Below are 21367 nucleotides of genomic sequence, written 5' to 3' on the forward strand. Positions count from 1 at the left end.
CGTGCACTGATTGGAGAAGCTGCACCTAACGGAATTATCCTCTCCATGCAATTCTTAATGATACAAGCCAGCCCTCTCAGGGTCTGGATATAAAAAGCCTCCCTAGGGCAGCATGTTTGTTTGTTTGTTTATTTAAGTATTATTTCCTGCTTTTTTTCCTCTTGCAAGGAACCCAAGGCGACTTACGTTATCCTCCTCCTCTCTGGTTTATCCTCACAACAACCCTGTGAGGTAGGTCGGGCTGAGAGTCTATGACAGGCCCAAAGTTACCCAGTGAGCTTCCATGGCCGAGTGGGGACTAGAACCCGGATTGCCCAGCTCCCAGTCCAGCACTCTCACCCACTACGCCACACTGGCATGTTTATGCCTAGCCTGATTTTGGCATCATGAGAATCAATTAAAATGAACTACCACAGCATGTTATGATGGCTACAAGCAGTATAAATGGCTACTGAAAATAATTTGAAAATGTGTCGGTGGCTACTAGCCACAAGAGGAAAAGGGTGCAATATCTATGTTCAAAGGTAGTGTACCTAGATCTATTACCAGATGGTAACCTGCACTTGCTTCTTCTCCTCTTCATTCTTGTCCCTTTTGTATAATGCCTTTTTGACTGTAAATCTGAGGGCAGGGCCTGTGTTGTTTTTCATCCTTTGTACAGCAAAAATTTAGGAACAACAACAACAGGCTCATCTTGACTTTCATTAAAATATCTGGCTGCCCACTGTCGGACAGAAAACTGGATCAGAGATGGACCATTTTTCCTGCCCCATCTGGCAACTAGGGATGGATGTATCGGTCAGTTTCACTTTCTCACGCATCTGAATGTTTTAAATCTCAAGTTCTTTCTGTCTCCAATGTGAAGAACTTTGCAAAATTCGGTAAATCCTTATCAGAAACTACCTGAAACAAAATGCACACCCACCTACACCTGTCAGATTCAGCAGGTACATGGAGAGGACCATGTTGTACGGGCCGGCGACATGGCTCTTGCCAATGAGGAGCCTGTCAGAAAGAAGCGGTGGCAACCCTAACTCAGCACTGTCATGACTGAATGCACAGGGATTCAAGCCCAGACCTTTCAGAGACGAGTACCCAAAGCCCCAGGCCTGGCTGGCCAAGTCTGACAATTTCGGTTTCTCCCATGTTTGAACTTTTTATGCCTCAAGTTCTTTTTGCCTCGAATATGGGGAAATTTGCGAATTTTGGTAAATTCGCAGCACAAATGAACTGAAACAAAATGCTCACCCATCTTTAACTGCAACTCATTAGGTGTTCAGCCTTCCCAGCCCCACAGCTCCCGAAGGCCTGTCTGGCCACTTCTTCCTCCTCTGTGAGTCACTGGCCGGCACGACATGGGTTAATGTCAACATTCCTCCTCTCCTGACCTGAACGGTGCAGCTTGAGTCGAGTTGGAGGCTATTCTTTGCACTCTTGATAAAGCATGTGAAAGCTGAAGGTCTCACACATTCCTCCATTCAGGGCTTGGCCGGCTGCCTGTAAACTGTCACTCCCTGGCACCCAGGGCAGAGAGGGAAAGAACTCCAGGGAACTTAAGCCAAACTCCCACCCAAGCCAGCTGCACTTAAATCCCCCCTCCCCTTTCCCCACCAGGGAGATCGGATCCCTTTTTCCGGTGAGAGAATAATAATGCCTGTTTGGCTCCAGTTGTGCCTTTCAGAGGAGAAGCCGCCCCCCTCTCTCAAAGCCTATGCAAGGGCAGGAAGGCCGAAGGCTACTATCAGCAGCAGCCCTTCAGGTATATTACCCATCCCTGTGGAACTCTCCACTGCAGGCCGTTCAGAACAAGCCTCGCTAATAGCAGGGTTGTGCCATGTTTATATAAAACTTTGAGGAAGGCAGGAGACAGGCCTAAGAAAGGAGGTTGATTAGCTTGCCGTGACATTTAATTACCACGGCCATACCTGTCCCAGAATGGCAGCAGCCTCAGCATTAGATGGCACGCTGCAGCCACACCATAACAGTCATCCCATGTTTTTGCTCGTTCCATGAGAATTTTCCTCTCCCCAGGATTTTTCTCTCTTGTTAACCCGACGCATCTACCGCCAGAGCAAAACTTTAGAATAAGAATAAAAACTCCTGGTTGTACTTGATTTTTTTCTTTTCAAAAAGCAGCTACATAAAGAGGGGTTTAAAAAAAAAAGCCTGAGTCAGGGACAATGGAGATATTTTTAGATATTCTAAAAAAACAAAGCCTCAGCAATTTTGGAAACATGAATGAAGGAGGATGGGCAAGCAAAGAAAAACCGCACCCCACCCATCGAATTTGCAATTATAAACTGAAGCGTGCTGTGCTCTGGGCTGTTTGCATATTCTATGCCCCGCTTTAAAAAATAATAATCAAAATTCTGCACAGATGGAGGGAGGATTGAACAAATAAGGGAACAAATTAAAGGAAAAGAAAGGGGGGGCTAAAAAAGAAAGAAAGAAAGAAAAGGATAACTACTGGAGCCTCAGATACACAAATACGCAGCCAAAATGATTGGCCTCTGTGATGATCAGTTGCAAATTTAATTCTACACTAGCAGGGTGTATTTGACAGATAATTTGCTGGTGCAAGTATCCCTCCTGCCCATTATTTTTACGATATGCACAGCAGGCCTCAGTGATAGTACATCTTGACAGTTAACGGATGAGGCAGGTGTTTCCATTCACCATTATCACAGGAGGGTTTGTCCATTTTATGCATTGAGGCTTCCTTCCAACCTCAGAAGTGCTCACAATATAGATACCTCTCCTGTCTCACTCATGTGAATGCCGTTTCCCCCCCTCCCCACCACCCTTTTTGACAAGGCTCCATCTGCAGTGGTTGGAAACCAAGATGAATCAGGAGATGGAACAAGGAGGGGCAATTTGAGAATGAAAGCAAATTCAGGTGCCCTGCTCAGTGAAGGGAACTCAGGCCTCTTGGAGCCATGGCAGTGCAATTTCTTTCTTTAATTGATTTAATACAAAAGGAACATCATAAGAACAAACATCATATCAAGTACACTGTAAAGCAGGGGTGCAGAACCACATTATTGGGGCCCCAATCTGGCCCACTGGGGTTTCCCAGAGGGCCACACCCCCTGTTCCCTGGCCACACCCCCTTTACCCCAACCACCAACTGTTCGGTGTTTTCCTCAGTTTTGTGCAGTTTTTCCCCATTCAAAATGGTTGAAATTCCTCTCCTAAAGATTAGCTACTGGCAGGAAGAGCTTTAAACTAGAATATGCTGGTATTTTTGGCCCCACCCCTTTTCCTTCACTGCAAACCTCGACAGCTTCACCAAAATTGAATTTGGCCCTTGGGCTGAAAGAGGTTTTGCACCTCTGCTGTAAAGAGATATGATTATCATTATACACAGCCATGTACTTTCTGATGTGTAACATCACAACCACTGGCTACATTTGGACATCATGATAAACCGTGGTTTATCATGGTGGGAACAAGCCTATGCACGCCTCGCAAACTCACGCCTCCCCTGCTGCAGCTGCAAGGAAATTGGGAGCTTCCACTTCTGCTTTTGGTTAACAACAGTTTAGTGTTACATCCAAACCCTAAACTACAGTTAATGTTAACTATGGCTTATTGAAACATGCCAGCTTCATAATCCATGGCTTGAAATTGACTTGTTTCAAATAAGCCATAGTCAGTTTAACCACAGCTTGTTGAGTTCAGAGGATAAGATGCTGCAGTTAATCTAAAGCAGAAGCTTCTGAGCTTCTCCTCGTGGCTATGCCAGAGCAAGAGCAAGAGAAAGGGAAGGGTGAGCATGCAAGCCCAAGGCTCGCATAAGCTCATTCCCATCACAACAATCCATAGTTTACTGTGATGTTTGAACACAGCCATTGAGAGTTGGTGTAGTTTATAGGCCAGACCAAGCGACACCAGGAAATCTAGTGTTCAACTCCCCATGCAGCCATGAATGGATCAATGGATGGAGTCTATCCTACCTCACAAGGTTGTTATGAGGATAAAAGGGGGTGGGAAAGAACCATGCAAGCTAACCTGAGCTCTCTGGTGGGAGGGTAGGATATAAAAAGTCCCATTCACAACAGACCAGATGGCTAGGAAGCTGCATCACTATTAGCAGAGGACAAAATGATTGATTAAAGCCTGAATGCCCAATTTCAGAATTCCATCTTAAATCCTGTCTGTAGGTTTAAATTATGCAATGAAGTTATGTATAGTTTTAATCTACTTAAGGTGCAATCCTGTGTGTGTTTCGACAGAAAAAAGTCCTACAATTCCCAGCATTCCCCTGGCTGGGGGATGCTGGGAGTTGTAGGACTTTTTTCTGTCTGAACATGCATAGAATTGCGCCCTTAGTGACTTTCAACCTGCAGTTCCTTCCAAAACGGAGGAGCTCAAAGGAGCTTATCTGAGGCTTTCCTTCCAAGCTCCAGCCAAGCTGAAACTTGCTTAGCTTTAACAATGTAGCAGCATCAGTGCCCCCGCACCATTCCCAAGAATTATCCAACTCCTATCCAACTCCTGCTTCCCGGGTGGGCCCCCAGGCACCAATTTCCTGCCTGAAACACCCTGTGCTTTTTCCACCTCAGCAGCTGCTACTCCCACATTAACATTGGTGCATGTACTGAAGCTAACTAGCCCACAGCTGTAAATGTCTCCAATTGCTAGAATCAGGTGATGAACTGGTGCTCCCGGCAGGAGGGGAAACTGTGCACCGTCCTTTTTCCGGGCTCACAGCAAAATTTTCACCCACTTTTTTGGCATTTGGGGCCACAAGAGTGATAGCATTCATTCTTTGGTTTCAAAGGAAAAGAAGTGCAAGCATACAAGAGGAAGCAATCTATGCTCCACAAAGAAAGGTGGTTTTTTTTTTTTTAAGGATTAGTCAGATTAATAGAGGATAGGACTATCAATGGCTCTTAAGTCATGATAGCTTAAATGGGAAACTCTGTACTGAGAAGCACTATAACAGTACCAGCTGATGCTGGGCACAAACAACAGAGAAATGCTGTGAACATCATGCGCTGTTTGGGCTCTTCCCTGGAGCACCAGAGAAGCCCCAAGTTGGAGCAGGGCTTCTGACCATCTTGTCCAGGGGTGTACAACCTTTCTGGCCCCGAGGGCCACATGTGATTCTGACTTAGGTGATGGGGGCTACATGCATGCACACACATACATATGCGCACACTTATGCAGAGACACACAAGAGATCCTGCTACAAGATGGTTCTTTCTTTGTCCCTCGCAGCAGCAGGGAAAAAGCAACCTGTATGAGGATCGCTGCAGAGGATGGGGGAGTGGAGACCCTTCTTTTCACCCCTCCCCCACTGATTCTGATACAGATCATGTTTTCCTTGCTGCTGCTCCAAGTGAGGAAAGAGTGATCTGAGCAGGATTGCTGGGGGATTCAACAGTGGCAGTCGATTGGGGCACAATTCTGCTCTTGGGGGTTGCGTGTGGCCTCCGGGCCACGGGTTGTGCACCCCTGATCTAATCCAAGCCCCTGCTCGATGCAGGAAATGCAGATCAAGTGACAGGGGAAAGCTTTACCTGGTGAATTTCCGCTTGACATGCAACTGTTAAAGGCACAGGAGCCTTGCCACACACACAAAACTGGCACCACTACCTGCAGAAAGAATATTGACTCTTTCCTGCACTGTCTCCACTACTCACTGTCAATCCTAAACTTCTTCTCCATTCCTGTCTTGCTCATCTGATGTAGCGTGTAGATTAAATGGATGCAAGTATTCATAATTATGAAGGGTGAGCTGTGAAGCTTCTTGCTTCGTTAACTCTTCAACCCTAAGTAAACTGGGCATTTACAGCTGAAGGGGGGGGAGTGTGCTTCAGTTTCTCCCACTGATAACAATGGGAACTAATGAAGGCTGCAATCCTATCCACATTTCCCTGGGAATATCCCACTGAAGCCACTGGGACTTACTTCAGAGTAAACATGCATAGGATTGAGCTGCATAAGCACTTGGCTTTGGGTAGGTCATGCCGATTATACGGATGACCGTTCTGCTGAAATTCGTGAGTGCTTTTTCCACATAGCCCTTTTAGGATTGGAATATAAAGATGTGTTTTATCTGGCTTTGAGTTTGTCTTTTATTCTTTTAACTGTCTCATTAGTAACCCATCTTTCAGCTCTGGTATGAAAGACGCCTTGAACTTTTCAAGCAGTGGCATTCTATGTACGCAACCTCCTCCATGAAAGAAAAGTGGCACTCCTCCTCTCTGCACTTCTGTATGGGCTGTGGTTAGAACCTTATGTCAAGGAAGGCACTATTTTAGAGCTGTATCAAATCCATCTACAAGCCGGAAAAAAAATCACTCTTTTGGGGGCATGGGAAGCAATAATAGAAGTGTTGGTGAGAGGTACTTGGACTTGCTAATTCTTGGCAGGATCAACACACTAGGACAGTTTTTCCTAGCCTGGTGCTCTCCAAATGTTTTGGACTACCACTCCCTGTATTCTGCCCATTCACCATGCTGGCTGTGGCTGATGGAAGTTTAAGTCCAAAGTATCTGGAGGGCGCCAGGAGGCAGCTGTCTACCACACAGTCATATCAGATTAAAGCAGTAGCAGGGAAGTCTACAAATGTTATTGGACTCCAACTTCCAAGTTGGCATGGCTAATGGTCAGGGAGGATCTCAGGTTCTCCACTGCTGGCTTACAGGATGTTAGGTAGAAGGACTGGAAAACACCTCTACCTGAGGCCTTAGAGCAGCCTTCCCCAGCAGACTGGGGAATGCCTTCCAGGTATTTTGGACTATGATTCCCATCAACCCCAGCCACCATGGCCAGTGGACAGGAATGATGGGAGCTATAGACCAGGGCTGGGCAGAAGGTAGGTCTCCAGATGTTTTGAACTTCAATTCCTGGAAGCTCTTGCCAACATGGCCAATGGTCAGGAATGCTGAGAGTTGATGTCCAAAATCCCTGGAGATCTGTTTTCTGCCCACACCTGCTGTAGACCAACCCTCTAGGGGGTACTAGGTTAGAGAAGGCTGCCTTAGAGCAAGGGTGGGGAAGCCAGAGCCCTCCTGATGTGGTTGGATTCCAAGTCCCCGAAGCCTCAGAAAATGGCCAGGGATCATGGAAGTTGTAGTCCAAAACATCTGGAGGGGCATAGGTTCCCCAACCCTGCCTTAGACAGCTGCTGCTCGTCAGAGTACATTTTATCGGGCTAGACAGACCAATGGTAACTTCATAGGCCCATCTAGGTTTAACCTGTTCTTTTATTACAAACTTAAGGGCACAATCCTATGTATGTTTAGTCAGATGTCTAAACATGCATAGGATTGCACCTTAAATCACTTTTAAAAATTGTTATGGCTTCCCACAAGGAACCCTGGGACGTGTGAGCTTTTTTTGGTCAGGCAGAAAAGATGGGCGGAGGGCTCTGTCAGTGCAGGTCAACTGAGATGGCCCAAGCAACATTTTGGACCCTTTCGTTTGCTTTCAGACAGAGGGTTCCTCGTGCTAACTATCAAAAGGCACCTGCACCTCTTCCATCTTTCCCTCCTTAACTGATTTTCTGCAGTAAGAAAAAAAGATGGAAGAAGCTATGTAAAAACATGAGGGGGCATTAGGAGTAAAAGATGACCATCTCTGGAGCCCCGTAAAATTCTATGAATGTGGCAGAGCGACGACACAATAAACGCCTCATCTGGAGCAACCTTGGGCCAGTCCTATACTCAGCAGTTCTCTGAGGTCTCATGCAAAGGTCTTTCCTGGTCCTGCTGCCTAGGGTCTTTTTAACTGGAGACACCAAAGACCAAACCTAGGACCTTCTATATTATTTATTTATTTATTTATTTATTTATTTATTTTTATAAATTATTACATCTGCATCCCACCCTTTTTCCTCTCACAAGGAACTCAAGGAAGCATACATGATTGTTCTGCAACATCGCCATTTTATCTTCACAACAACCCTGTAAGTTAGGTTAGGTTGAGAGTCAATGACTGGCCAAAAGTCACCCAGTGAGCTTCATTTATTTATTTATTTCTTACATTTATATCCCGCCTTTTCCCCTCCTTCAGGTGCCCAAGGCAAGCATACATAATCCTCCTCCTTCTCCACTGTATCCTCACAACAACAACCTTGTGGTTGGGCTGAGGGTCTGTGACTGGCCCAAAGTCACCCAGTGAGCTTCCATGGCTGAGTGGGGACTAGAACCTGGATCTCCCAGCTCCCAGTCCAACACTCTTAACACTACACCACACTAGCTCTCAATAGTGTATGTAAAGCATGTGCTCACTATGGGCCCTTTAAAGTTCACATGTTTCTTCCAGATTCTGTACGCTAGTCCTCTCTCTTAAAAAAAAAAAAAAAAGGGAAAACTAGTCCCCAGTAGTGACCTTCTTCACTTCCTTTTTTAATCTAGTCCCTGCCCTCTTCCATGCACTACCCACACACATGGTCTTAGGAAATCTTGCATCCATCTTTCCCAGCTCCACCTTCCTCCCCTCCAGGTCCTCACTCTGTCTCCAGAACATGGCACCCTAGGCACAGTTAGAAAGAGAAAGAGAGGGAGGGACTGTGCCCAGTGTCAAAGTGAGCAGCATAAAGAAGTCTGGAAAGATTTCTATACCAGCACATTCTCCCAGGAGATTAAACCTGTGTTGTGGGGAAGCCAGCAGGGAGATCTTGAACAAAGCTGTTCCCTAAATGAGATTTTACAAAACTACAACAGATGTGGGAGAGGAGGCAGAGGGCGACTGGTTAATTATTAACTTTTTCAGCTAATTTGCAGAAAGTGTGTGTGAGAGAGCATTAGGCAGGGGACCAGAACGTTTTAATATAAATTTCTCACAGAGCACAAAACTAATTCTCCTAATCAAGTCCATGCTGACAAGAAATTGCTGTAAATGTAGATAACACTCCTTCAATTGATTATCATTGGGAAGACCCTTTGGAAGTATTCAACAGCTGGGAGGCAGGGTGAAAGATCCCCAGTTCTCCTGTGGATTTATACTGGGTTACACCTTCCTGGGACTGGCTGTTTCAAACATATTAGTCCAGTGCTGTGTCAACTGCACTGGTTGCCTGTCAGTTTCTGAGCCCAGTTCATGGTGTTGGTGCTGATATTTAAAGCCATAAACAGCTTCGGACCACTCTGCCTCAAAGAGCGCCTTCTCCCATACATTCCTGCCTGATCGCTACAAGCATCTTCGGAGGCTCTTCTCTGGGTGTCTCTGCCCACAATGGTGGGACGGGTTAACTAACAGGGGAAAAGCCTTCTCTGTAGTGGCCCCCTCCATCTGGGAAATACCCTTCCCAGGGAAATCCACCTGGTGTCTTCACTGTATACATTTAGATGCCAGGATAAGGCCTTTCTCTTCCAGAAGGCATTTAATCCTTAATCTGTTGACCTGATTACTTTTTAATATTTTTAGGGCGCAATCCCATCTGGATACCTGTCAGCCAGGGCAGGAGGAATGCAGGGGCAACTGTTGCCTCCATGTTCCTCTTGATGAACACTCTCACTAGATGGGCAATTGCCTTCCCCACCTACAGAACTGCCCCCTTTCTCTCCTGAGGCAGCCAGTGTGGTGCGGTTTTCTCCACGCCAGCTGTGATGGGGAGGGGGCGGGGAGCTCAGACTCCTGGGTCTGAGGTTGGAGCCCTGTCTCCAGCCTTGGATCCAGGAATTAGAAGTATCTTATGGCCACCCAGACTCTATTTAGGGGCCAAAAGGTTGCTCTTAATGTTCTAATATTCTGAGATTTTTATTCTTGTATTTATTGTTTTGGTTGTTATTATATTGGTGGTTTACAAGCATAACCCCCCTGAAACAACCTGAGGACATCTGCTGGTTGGACGGTATATAAATTTAATAAGTAAGTACTGGAGACCAAACTTTCCTCTGAAGTATTTGTTTTGTTTGACATGCTTCATTTACGGGGAATTAGCTCTGCAGACCCCTTACCATTGGGCATTTTGTTGCTGGTGCTAGGAGTTTGAGGCTGATGTAGAAAATGAAAGAGCTAGCACAGAGACTTACAGTGCAATCCTATATAGGTCTACTCATCAGTAAGTCCTATTGAGTTAATGCGGCTTACCCGGGTAAGTAGCTATAAGACTGCAGCCTGAAGGAGATGAAGGATCTCCGTAACAGAACAGAATGGTGATTCCAGCAAAGGTGTCACAAACTGCAGAACACACAACTTCTGCCACATATCTTGCTACAGAGAAGTTCCATCTTCAGCCTCCTCTGGCTCCTCTCCCTGCTCCCCGACTGGTACATATAAGACACCCACTTAAGGTTAACGGAGGCTTACATTCTGCAAGCATAGATACTTCGCTGGCCGCTACAGGAAAATCTCTGCTCCTAAGTCCAAGGAATGTTGACATGTGTGATTGTCACACCCTGGCATTCTATCAGAGATGAAGCTTGTTCTGCTGACTGCTGGAGTGCTATCAACAAAACACGCAACCAGGCAGATACATCCTAATCCTACCCCACCTTTATATTTGCTTTATATGCAAATTGGGCAGAGATGTAAACATAATGTATGTGGCAGCCCCATCACAGCTATTTTGGCCTGCCCTGCTACAGCCGGTTCAGGCTCAGTCCTGAGGCAATCTATGGGGCAAATCCATCTCAAATGGCAAAGGATAGGCAGAGATCAGAAGCACAGGAAACAGTCCAATACAAGCACAATCCAAGAAATGGGGTCTTATTGGGAATCCAGAGGTCAGCAGCATGAGAGACCTGTCTAAGGAGAAACAAGATCTTGTAGTATTAGGAAGAGAAATAAGGTGCTATTCCAACAGCCCTTCCTGGGTAGGACTGAGACTTGTAAGATGGACCTTCCTGGGCCCCACCCAGCACTCAGCTGCAGCACATCAGAGGCTTCTGGAAGAAGTTCTCCTCAGGAGGAGGGCCCTACTCACAAGGAGTCCTTTAGTTATGAAGAGCCTTCCTTTGTAAACAGGTACTCCTCACAGGAGTTCCTCTGGCCTGTCTCTTGAGATGCCGATGCTCTCGGAGCTAGGTGGTCACTCAGCCTCTGTCTTGCAGAGATGGACCTGTGGCCATCTCCCCCAGGGACCCAGATGCCTCCTGATCTTCTGGCATGGGCTGCTCTTTGTTGCTGTTTGGCTCTGGGAGCTCTAGCTCCTCCTCTGAAGAGGATTCCTCCAGTGGGAGCACAACAGGGCCCTCTCTGTGATGGCCTAACTATCTTTATGTTGTTTCTGTACTCCCTGCGAGAGGTCTCCTGCACACTCAAGGCTTTGCTGTTTCTACTGCTAGCAGTAGAGGTCTCCACATGCAGATGGGGCTTTGGATGGCATAGCTGTGAATGTTTAACATCCATGCATATATTTTTTAAGGATGTTACATAATTTTATTTTTAGAATAAGAACTGGAGATGTCATCCATGTACATGCGTGCACACACACACACACACACACACACACTTCAGTATCTCCAGTGTCTCTCCACTATCCTTAATTTTGCTTCAACTATCCCCAAATACTTTAACAGCAAAACGCCTGTGGCGCCCAAAGTCCAACGAAGTTATAGCAGTATAAACTTTGTGGGCTTATGCAGCAATAACTCATCTGGACTCGTACATGTGTATCTCTGCTTTCAGGATGAGTTCTTCATTCATCTTTTAATCCCACCTCTGAAAACAGGTTTTTCTCCACAATGGTCCCATTGTGTGCGCGCACACACACCAGGAGTAGGCAGGAGGCAGACAGGGATCTACTGGTAGATCTCTTGATGATTTGCAGTAGATCAGCAAGAGGTTCCAACTCCTAATAGTTGGACAACAAAAAGCCTTTCCCACCTTTTAAATCAAGGCTTCAGAAATCAAGAAATCTTGGGGAAAAAGAGGAGTAGATTTGTGTGCAAAAGGACTGGTGCAAGCTTAAAGTCTCGTTATAGTAGACAGATTCTTGGGCTGAGCATGTGCTCAGAGGCACCTTCTTTGTCAATTCTATGTTTGCCTTCTTGAGCCACCTCTTTTGTGCCTGGTTAGTGGATCTCAGGGTTCTAGTGAAAACCAAAGGAGATCCCTTAAACCAGCCTTCCCCAAACTGGTGCCCTCCAGATGTGTTGGGCTAAAACTCCCAGCCAATGGCCAGGAAATGCTGGGAGTTGTAGTCCAACATATCTGGCAGGCACCGAGTTGAGGAAATCTGCCTTAAACCAAATGTCTACCTGCCCTGACAGACACACGCACTAGTAAAATGTCCATTATTTCTAAGAAAAGTCTGAGGGGGAACACGGTAACACTCTCCAAAGACCTGAAGGGCTGTCACATAGAAGAGAGCAAAGGCTTGTTCTCTTCTACCTCTAATGGACTTAAGTTACATGAGGGAAGATTCCAGTGGAACTACAGGAGAAACGTTTTGATGACAAGAGCAGCCCAGCAATGGAATCAATCCTCACTGGAAGACTCTAAGCAGAGGCTGATCAGCCGTCTGTTGGGGACGGGGGCACGAGCTCTGGATTTCCTGTATCAAGCAGGGGAGTGGGCTAGATGACCTTAAAAGCACCTTCCACATGTGGGGGGGGGGCTCCCCTCATCCCCAGATATACACGCTAGTGTTTCGGCCTCTGCTGAATCAGTTAAACCAGATCTCAGTGCCACCCACTTGACCCCAGTAAATCAAGGACCCAATAACCAGCAGCACAGTTGCCAGATGTCCTTCATTTAAAGGAATGCTCCTTCCTCTCCCCATCACTCCAGCATAGCATCCCATGGCCTAGGCCCATTATGCTGGGACTTCTGACCTCGCAGTGCTGTCAGCTTGATTGGAAATGCAGTAAGTGGCTTGAGGCACAGATGCCCCAAAGGCCTCGACAGACGACAACAATAGGTTTGCATTAAAGAAAGGCAGCAGCTAACAGTGCTCCAGTACCAAGCCCAGCTTATGCCAGGAGGAGAGAGAGACAGCACTTCCCCCCTTCCCTCCTCCTAAAATCTTCAGAGATGCTTACTGCTTCCCCTTGTTCTCCAACGCAGGGGGTGACATCTGCTGGCAAATTGTCACACCACTATGTGTTGCATTCGCTCCTCTGCAGCTAAAGGTGATGAAAGCAGCCACCTGCTACAGCTGTTAGGTTAGAGGGCCTGATGCTGCTCTAACACTGTCCTTTTGCATTTGGCACAGCTGCAAGGAAAACTCCCGGCAATCCACACAAATGCGAATCTGGGGCAATGCTTTCCTTCCAATAGCAAGATTTCCCTTTATTGGATCAACCAGGTCAGAGCTGGGTAACTTTACCAAGGAAATTCAGTTATGTCTTATGCATCACATTACCATAGCTAGTCATTTCTATTATGGGGGTTCCCAAGCCCAACAGGTGGAGTTAACCCTGGGCTGGCCCTTTTGGAAAGTAATTGGTAAAATCTGTGGGAGTCGCCATCTGTCAAATTTTCTGCTCCCCTTAACTTTGGTTGGATTGTGCCCTATGTGTGGGCCAAACTACCTGTGGGCCAAACCACCTGTGGCTTGGCAATGCATGCATCTTTTAAAAAACTGTAGACGGCAGCCGCCGTATGGGTGGGAGTGTGTGTGTGAACAGATATGGAACCCCAGGACATAAGGAGGGGTGGTTTAAACCTTTCCTTCCATGTCACAATCCCAATGAAAATTGCCCTCTAGAAGCTGCTGTTTGGCACCAATGTGTGTGTGTGTATGTGTGAGGGTGTTTCCAGACAAGGCTTTTATCATGCAATTGCCCTGCCTCATTCAGAGAATTTCCCACTGCTGCTTCGATCTTTTTTCCTTCTCACAAAAAACATCAGTTAGGCAGTAAAGATGGAATAGCTGCACATTGTATTTTGATTGGTAGCTCTAGAAGCGGTCCATCTGGAAGCACACTCTGTTGAAGTGTGGCAACAGCATCTGTCTGAAATGAACAACTAATAGACCATGTGCGTGCGCGTGTGTGCACACACACACACTCTTAATTCTGGATTAATTACGATGGAATAACTACCTGAGGTACACATAATTTTTTCTTCATCTTTAATATGCATTGAAGGGGAATGGCAGTGTAGGGAGAGAATCCACCTATCTGCCTTGTTGATTGTGATGAACACAAAGGGATGGTTGAACAACTAATCTACAATAAGTGATTTTAAGCATTTGCCTCAGATGGTTGTCTGTGTGTATTTTGCCCAGAATCCTCCAACTCTGGGGACAAAATTCTTAAATACTGTCTAATCCGGGAGCAGGCAACCTGGTACGCTCCAAATGTTTCAGGCTACACAATCCCAGACCATTGGTGATGCTGGCTGGGGGTGATTGAAGGTGTAGTCTGAAACATCTGGACAGCACCAAGTCTCCTCCCCCTGGCCTAATCTGAATGTGTGCTGAAAGCTGTAGGTGGAATCCAAAAGTAAAGCATCCTAGGGTGGTATGGGTAGAGGTGAATGACCACTTTCCTTTCAGGATCTTCTTTGCATGTGTTGACCATCTCCAACCATTTCTTTCCTGGGCGAAAAACCACAGCGCTTACCAATCACAAGGTGGGAGCGTGAGTAATGTACACAGAGGGACACTCCCTGTTAAAACAACACAGCCAGCACATGGGAGATTGCTGGAACCCTTTGCACGACTATTGTCAAGATCCCCTTCACCATGACCTTTCCACCTTCTACAACTCCTTCAGACTTTTGCTCTGGTGTACACACAGACAAAAAGTACATCAGCCGTCACCCACCCACCCACCCTTCACTATATAGGCAGGTTCAAAGGATAAGCCTGAACTGCTCCCACCACCGCACCACTCTGCTCTGCCTTCCTCTGGTAAGCAGGTTTCATGTTTCTTCTAAGCACCACCAGCTCCCTGCGGGACTAGCCAGCACCTCCATCTGAACAAAGGAGGCAGAGGGGGGTGGGACCAAGCCCAGCCCTCCAATACTCCGAGGGGAAGGGTCTCTGCTGCTCTGCTGGATGGTTCTCCCCCCCCCTCCTCCAGACAAATGGGACAGAGAGATGGGGCCACCTTTGAGGGGGATGGTTGAAAAAGCGAAAGGCTTCCACCCTCAATGAGCGCCCCTGGTTTCTTTGGAAAGGAGGAGAGAGGGCCAACCCGCCTTCCCTTGGCAAGGTTTAGAAGTGGCAGAAATGTGCCCTTTCCCTCTAGCCACACGCACACATAGGGTTCTCTTTTTCTGGATGGCAGGCAGGGTGGTGGCGGTGTGACGGCTGAAAGCAAAAGGGGGGAGGCGAGCAGACAGGCCGTTTCAAGAGCAGGCAAGAATAAAAGGGTCATTCTAAGGGCTGTGGAGAAACCTCCTTGTACACACACCTCTCTGGGACTCAGAGGCCAGCCAACTCGCGCTCGCGCGCACACTCACACTCACACACACGCCTACCCAGTGTCTGCTAGGGAAGCGATGCTGCCCGCCCCGCCACCCCCAAACCATGGTAGGTTCCTTTTGGCGACGGCCTCGCCGTAGAAGTTCGGAGCAGCCAAGGCAAAAAAGCCGCCCAAACCCGATGCCCTGATGGAAGAAAAGTTCCATTCAAAGAGAGCTGCGTGTGCGCCGCCTCGATCGCAGAAAGAAAAGGACGGAGAGAGGGAAACGGAGAATGAATGAGAGGGCTGAAAGGAAAACTTGGGAGGACGAGGGTTGGAAGAGGAGATGGGGCGGGCGGCGGGGAGAGAGCGAGAGAAGCGGCTCTCTCCCTGATCCGTCTCCCTCTCCCTCTTCTCAGTGCAAAAAGCCTCCATTCGCCTCACTCCCAAAGATCCCACTTTATTTCTCTCCCCCACCCCTGAAAGCCGGCGCTAAAGCCACCACGGCTTGGAGAACGCGCAGGAAACAAAAGACAGGCAAAACAAACGAAGCACGGGCAGAGAGGGAAGCACGCGGAAAACTCACCCAAAATGCCATCTCCGGACAAAATGCACCGGGGAGGAGGACGGGCGATCAAGACCTCTGTGGTTCCAGGACAATAATGGGGCCAGCGGTGGGAGAGGCTCTGGATCTCCCCACACGCCGCCCTCTGCACCAGCCGCCGCCAGACTCTTTCCCGTCACCTTCGCAGCAGGGGAATTCCGACTCCCCGAATCTGCCTGTGTAAACAAGCCCCCGATGAGAGTCGTCGCCCTCGAGGCGCTCTGGCAAACAACTGGGCTCGCGTGGCACAGGCAGGGCGGCTCTGCTCCAGGCGCGCCGTGCGTGCGCGCTGGCCGATCAGTCGAGGCTCCTCGCGAGCAAGCCAGCGGCACCCGCTCCCCCTCGCCAAACACAGAAAGGAAAAGCCGGGGAGGACGACGACGGTGCCGCCGCCACCGCTGCGTGTGCGTGAAAGTAGTTGTGCGGCCGGCCCGCCGCTCAGCAAACAAGGCAAAGCTAGAGAGCCCCTGCTGAGAGTGAGCCGCTACTGCAGGGGGGGGCTGGGGGCAGAGGAGGCTGGTGGATCCCGTGGCAGTGGGGCTGCGAATCCGCGCTGGGTTTCACTCGGAACCAGCCAGAACTCTTAAGGGGTATCCAAGTTGCTGAGCCTATCTGGGGGCTTGACTTCAGCACCTTGGATAGCTCTTTTAGAGTTCTGGCTGGTTCGGATTGAAGCCCGGAGCGGATTCGCATCCCCACTGATATGGGAGCCACCAGCCTCTGCTGGCTGGAGGAATCCAGCCGACGAAAGCCAAGCCCCATAGCTGCGCCTTCCCCCTGCAAAGGCACATAGCGATGAACCCAACCTGGAGATTCCTTCGGGATCAGAGCAGTGGCAAGCGAGGAGGCTCTCTGTTGCGCCTCTGCCTGCAACTTTGATCCCAGGCCCGTGCAGAATCAGAGAGGGGCACTTGCGGCCCCATTCACTCAGCTGGCTCGCCAGGCCAGCCAAGCCTGGCGTATGGCTGTGTTTAGAGGTAAACAAAGAGAGGCCCTGGTGCCACCCAAGACAATGTCCCATTTAATGGTTAGAGCAGAAGGGGTTCTATATTTGGGGCAAATGTGGCAGTGCCCCCGGCCTGTCCCGCACCCACTTGTGGCAGAGGGATCCCCCTACGACCAGGTACATTTGCCCCACTGCGTCCAAGTGCTGCACGTGGCCTTCTCCTGTACTCCTCTCACAATCTCAGTAGACTATTGAGCATCTGCCCTGTCCTCTGCCCCACCAGCTGCCACTGGGTTAGAGCTGGGTCTCCTGAGCAGTGGTGCCGTCAGGGCGGGACTTTGGGGCAGAGGTCCCATCACGCACACACACACACACACACACACACAGTCAGCAGAATAGGCAGGAGGGCTCCCAAATGTGGCAGAGCTGGCTTGCCACATTTTGAATGAAGTGAGACAATACACATAAAGAGCCCCTCCCCACCCCATAAGACCATTAAGTCTAGAGTCTCTCTTACCTAATGGCACTGCTGCTCCCTGGTCCTGGATTCAAATTATGCTGCTGTGAGTTATGCTCACCTCAGCAGTTCATTGCTTGGGATGTCACCGGGGGGGGGGGGGTCAGCACTCAGCAGCAGCCTGTCCACAGTGAGGAAACTTGCATCTTTGAGAAAAGTATTGCTGCATATATGAATATATAGAATTCATATCAACCCCCATAGAACTGTGATGGCCACTGACATTGCAGTCTCTCCGGCATCAGATGAGAACTTACATTGTTTGCCTGGCCATTTCTGGGCTAGTCTGTCTAGCTTTATTGCTGTTTTATTGTTTTTATTGTATTTTGTGGCTATATGACTATGTATGGGCAAACTCATTGTACACTGCCCTGGTATCTGTAAGGATGAAGGGCGGTTTAAAAATACTTTTAATAATTTAATGTAATAACAATATAAGAAAAAGAGAGGGAGCTAATAAGGAACAAAAAAGGCATAGGTAGGTTTAATATATCAGGATGTTTTTGAGGAACTCCCAAGCCATAAAGAGAAAATGCACTATGAGCTTCACTGTAGAAAATACACTGCTAAAACTTTCTTTTCGAAGCCTTACAGCAGCTTCCCCAACCTGGTGCTGTCCATATTTTTTGTACTTCATCTAGGGATGGCGGAGAATTCCGCCACGGACTCCAGTGAGGCCTGATTCTAAAGAATCCAGCCCCCTGGAGTCTGTGGCGGGACAGACCACTCACCTCTGCCACCCCACAAAGTTTGCGCCGGCCAGATCCTATCTGCCGCTGGCCGGGTCCGGGTCGTCCGCTGCTGTCCGCTGCCGGTCTGCGGAAGCAAATGGCGTCCAGCATAGCAGAGCCGGCCGGGGAGGACTCTGGGGGGAGGAACAGATCGCCTCCCCCCCCGTGGACCCCCCAGCGGAATCAGGTGAGTGGGGTTCGTACACCCCTAACTTCAACTCCCATCAGCCCCAGTCAGTATGGCCAATAGTCAGAAATGCTGGGAGTTGTCATCCAAAACATCTGGAGGACAACAGGTCAGGGAGGGTTGGCTTACAGCAAAGGTGCTTGGACCTCTTTCAGGCTGAGAGCTGATTCCATTTCGGAGTAGCTCTCCGGGGCCACATTCCAAAAATGACTATATATTTTAGCTTGAAGCTCTTCCTGCTAGTAACAAAGTTTTAGGAGAAGCATTTCAACCTGTTAGAAGGAGGTGGAAAACTGCACAAAAGCCAGGAAACCAACAAAGTATTAGCGGCTGGGGGAAAGCAGGTGGGGCCAGGGGAAGGGAGTGTGGCCCTCTGAGAACCAGAGGCCCAGATTGGGAGCCCAGGTGGGCCAAATTTGGCTCCTCTGCCTGAGGTTCCCCAATCCTGCTTACAGGGTGCCAAAAGACGCCTGGACTTTGGCTGATCTCTTGGGGTTATAACCTTAGAAGTGCTACCCAGATAACTTGGGGCTGGTTTATTACATGCACCAAGTTGTTGACGTTCCTTTCCTGGAGTGGACATGCCACTTCCCGTTCTGACTGACACGGCACACACACACACACACACACACAAGGTCACATGTTATGTGAGCATGACTCATGCAGTCTCCCATGTGCACACCATTTGAGTAGGAGAATAGCACAAATTGGGCCTCAAGATGACACACAAAGCCCCCACATGTTACATTGTGTGTGGTGTGTAGGGCAGGGGTCTCCCAATTTTTCAGACTTCAACTCCCAGCATTCATGACCATTGGCCATGCTGGCAGAGGCTTCTGGAGTTGAAGTCCAGAATATCTGGAGAGCTACCTTTTGCCCACCCCGATGTAAGGAACCCATGGGTAAAATCCAACATAAGGCCTAATTTGAGTGGCCCCATAGAAATTAATTAGACTGAAATTACTCATGCCTAACTTTAATCCCATTCATTTCAATGGGTCTACTCTAAGTAGGATTTATGTTGGATTTTTACCCCATGCTGAAAAGGCTTGGCAGCTGGCTGAACTGGCACATTTGCCTCAACAAGTGTTCAAACATGTAGCCCTCCACACCTGCAACCTGAATGCTATTGTGCTAGCCAACTAGCTCACTTTCTTGCACAATGTTGCCTTAGCCCTACATCTTTGTTCCCAATTGAAAGGTAAGCGAAAAATAAGCTTGAATGGCTAAAAAAAACCCCACTTGACTCATAATTAGCTAAGTACCTATACATGAAAGTAGACGCTTTTTTCCTGTTAATCCCTTTGGATTCCAACCTGCCAGATATGGGAGGAAAGGGCTTCCTCTGTTCTCTAGCAAAAAACCCAACTAGGCTTTTTGCAACTTCTTTGCATGCCACATAACTCTCAAGTATCTTGCCACATCACTTAGCTTTCAACATATATGCTAGAACAGCACCTTAATTACAATGCATTTTATGTTTCTTTTCCCTCCTTTATGTCTGAGTCTATATCTTGTTTTTACTTAAATAAATCTTTTTACCCCTTTATTGAGTTTTGCTCTGAATTATTCAGAAAGTCTGCCCTAAACCCACGTATGCAAACATCTGCATATGCTACCTGAATGGTAGTCTTTTAGAGGGTGAGTGGTAAGTCTGGGAACCTTCCCTATGTTAAGTAGGAAAGGGATGCATAGAATTGGTCTTAGTTGCAGGTATTTTTATATTTGTGTTAACCAAGTTTCGTTACCTATCTGAATGTGTGTGTGTGTGTGTGTGTGTGCGCACGCGCGTGTGTGTGTGTAAAAAGAAACCAAAGGCACAGTTACAAGATGGGGGATATGTGGCTCAACAATACTACAAGCGAGAAGGATCTTGGAATTGTTGTCGATCACAAGCTGAATATGAGCCAACAATGGGATGTGGCTGCAAAAAAGGCAAATGCTCTTTTGGGCTGCAAGTACAGCTTCCAAATTCCGTGAAGTATTAGTTCTCCTCTGCTCAGCACTGGTTAGGCCTCGTCTTGAATACTGTGTCCAGTTCTGGGCACCACACTTTAGGAAGGATGCAGACAAACTGGAAAAGGTTCAGAGGAGGGCAACAAAGATGATCAGGGAACTGGAAACAAAGCCCTATGAAGAGAGACTGAAAGAAGTGGGCATGTTTAGCCTTGAGAAGACTGAGGGGAGATATGATAGCGCTCTTCAAGTACTTGAAAGGTTGTCACAGAGAGGAAGGCCAGCATCTCTTCTCAGTCATCCCAGAATGCAGGACATAGAATAATGGGCTCAAGTTACAGGAAGCCAGATACCGGCTGAACATCAGGAAAAACTTCCTGACTGTTAGAGCAATACAACAATGGAACCAATGACTTAGGGAGGTGGTGGGCTCTCCCACAGTGGAGGCATTCAAGATGAGGCTGGACAGCCATCTGTCAGGGATGCTCTGACTTGGATTCCTGAATTGAGCAGGGGGTTGGACTCGATGGTCTTATAGGCCCCTTCCAAGCCTACTATTCTGTGATTCTATGGTAAAATGGTCATGGCATTTATCCTTAGTGCTAGTGTGAAAGCTGACTACTCCTATTCATGAGTGTTAAAAAGGTGTGAAAAGTCTGCTCAGTTGGCTCAGTCCATGGCAATAACGGACTATACAATTCTGAATATTTGGGAATGAAATGTAAATGTGACACAGACCCAATGGAAGTGGACTGCAGTGTCTTCCTGTCCTCAGGCTATGCCAACTAGAGGAGGACAGGATCAAAACTACATCCCCTGGTACAAGCAGAACAAAATCTTACACCACCGTATTGGATTTACACTGGCACAGCCGGATTCCTGCACTGACAGAATGTTCTGCTGGCATCTTCCTTATGTCCGTAGGAGTCTGCCGCTGTAGGTGGCAGAAATGGGTGGAGCTGGAAGTGTGACAGGAGGAACAGAACCCTCCTATAATGGCTTAGAGAAGGCTTCTGCCCCCAGTTATGGTGCTACACCTGCAAAAGAGATGGTGTAAGTAAAAACACTCCATTTGGACTCAATAGGAAGCCCCAGTTAACAGGATGGAGGCATGGACTGCATGGCATTATGGGAGCTGGGCAAAATGGAAGTTATCTGGGGCATGAGTGACT

General features: G+C 48.0%; 1 protein-coding gene across 1 annotated transcript in view; it reads right to left on the reverse strand.

Moving 5' to 3' along the window:
* The window catches only part of PLXNB1 (plexin B1), a 184922-nt gene extending 168601 nt beyond the window's left edge, over positions 1 to 16321 (reverse strand). The window contains exon 1 of the mRNA XM_084840675.1: positions 15841 to 16321. The gene's annotated coding sequence lies outside the window, so the exon portion shown is untranslated. The remainder of the gene's footprint in view (positions 1 to 15840) is intronic.
* Positions 16322 to 21367: the final 5046 nt, after the last annotated feature.

Source organism: Heloderma suspectum, chromosome 2 (assembly GCF_057233095.1).
Source record: "Heloderma suspectum isolate Gila_16-S chromosome 2, 16-S_ref, whole genome shotgun sequence".
Lineage (NCBI taxonomy): Eukaryota > Metazoa > Chordata > Lepidosauria > Squamata > Helodermatidae > Heloderma > Heloderma suspectum.